This window comes from Bactrocera latifrons, unplaced genomic scaffold (assembly GCF_001853355.1).
Source record: "Bactrocera latifrons isolate USDA-ARS-PBARC rearing strain unplaced genomic scaffold, ASM185335v1 scaffold_21, whole genome shotgun sequence".
Lineage (NCBI taxonomy): Eukaryota > Metazoa > Arthropoda > Insecta > Diptera > Tephritidae > Bactrocera > Bactrocera latifrons.
The window spans coordinates 1,007,783-1,009,203 of NW_017535630.1; the positions used below are offsets into that span (position 1 = coordinate 1,007,783).

A 1,421-nucleotide genomic window follows, 5' to 3' on the forward strand; every position below is an offset into this window, starting at 1 on the left:
CAAACTTCAATTTTTTCCCACAGGGTACTTATATACAAATAAAACTCTGTTCTTTGGCCTAGGATGAGCATGAATTTGGGCACATACACACACTCACACATATTTGTATGTATCCCTCGTGTTAACTACAATACGCCAGCAAAACCAGTAAAGCTCTCACACTAAAGAAAAGTAACACAATTTAAAAGACATTATCTGTCGCATAGAAATCGAGACTTTTGTTAACATTATTTTAATTTTCTTTGTACAATTCTTTCATTTACGTTAAACCATATAGCATACTGCTATTGGAAGTTTCGCGCATACAAAAGCAATCGGGGCAAAAGTCAATGCCTCTATGGCACCGGGATGCAACTTTTATGATTTGTCTTTTTCACAAAAGCGCCACATTCGTGGCCGTTTTATATAATGAAGTATTCAACTTACATTTAAATATGTTTGTATACATATATGCAGCGTCGCCTTTTCACAGCCGGATACGTGGATTTGTGTGCATGTGTTAGCTTCGTCGTGGTAACTTCTTGTCTCTTTTATTTGAAGGACTATGCCACAAATTCACTTCTTTGTTAACTCTCGCTGTTGTGTTTCACACGTGGAGAATAAAAAAAATTCGTTGCACTTTTTTACGTTTTCTTGAAGAAATGCACTACTAAAACTTCATAGGATACCGTTTGATGATAAAAATTGTTTCGAGCACACTAGAATACTTATTCTAAATATATTAAAATTTCTAAATTTTCTAGAAAAAAATTTTTTTTACGGTTTAGCTAATAAGGAGTGATAAAGTTTGAAACGGGCACCGCACGAAATATCACAAACGGTACAACTCCTGTGAAAAACTATCAGCAACTGAACTAGACGCGTTAACATATAGCATTTAAATACGCGCCAGCACAGAATGTTGGTTTTTATTACAGCGTTGCCATAACGCTGTGATATTTTTGCGGTGTTCTTTTGAGGAATTTTTAATTTTTGTAATTTTTTTTTGTATTTTTGTAGATTTAAGTATATTAAAAAATTTATTAATTTATTAAAAATAAACATTTTTCATTAATCTTGTACTGATTTCTTTACACTTATTTTATTTTTAAGTTTTTTTTTATTAATATTGTGCATGAAATTCGCTTCAACTCAAAACGTTATCAGGTAAAATAATCAAAAAAATTTATTTCACACCACTGCGTCGTGATTTTTATGAATTTTTTACAAGAATTTCGATTTTGAAAGTATTTTTGCAAGCATTTTATTATTCAATATGGAATTTTTATCTTTAGATGTATGTATGGGAATATAAAAATGAGTAAGTAAAATCATTCATAAGAAGTTATCATAAACTTTCCGTGAGCTCTAACCCAATATTTGATTGAATAAAATCGATTATTTAATCTTAAAATTTCAAACATTTAAAAAAATAAAAATTT

The 1,421-nt window shown here is 30.1% G+C and overlaps 1 protein-coding gene across 1 annotated transcript in view; it reads right to left on the bottom strand.

Moving 5' to 3' along the window:
- LOC108968355 (proton-coupled amino acid transporter-like protein pathetic) overlaps positions 1-834 on the bottom strand; it is a gene marked incomplete in the record, with an annotated part of 39,034 nt that extends 38,200 nt beyond the window's left edge. The window contains 1 exon segment of the mRNA XM_018932343.1: positions 427-834.
- Positions 835-1,421: the final 587 nt, after the last annotated feature.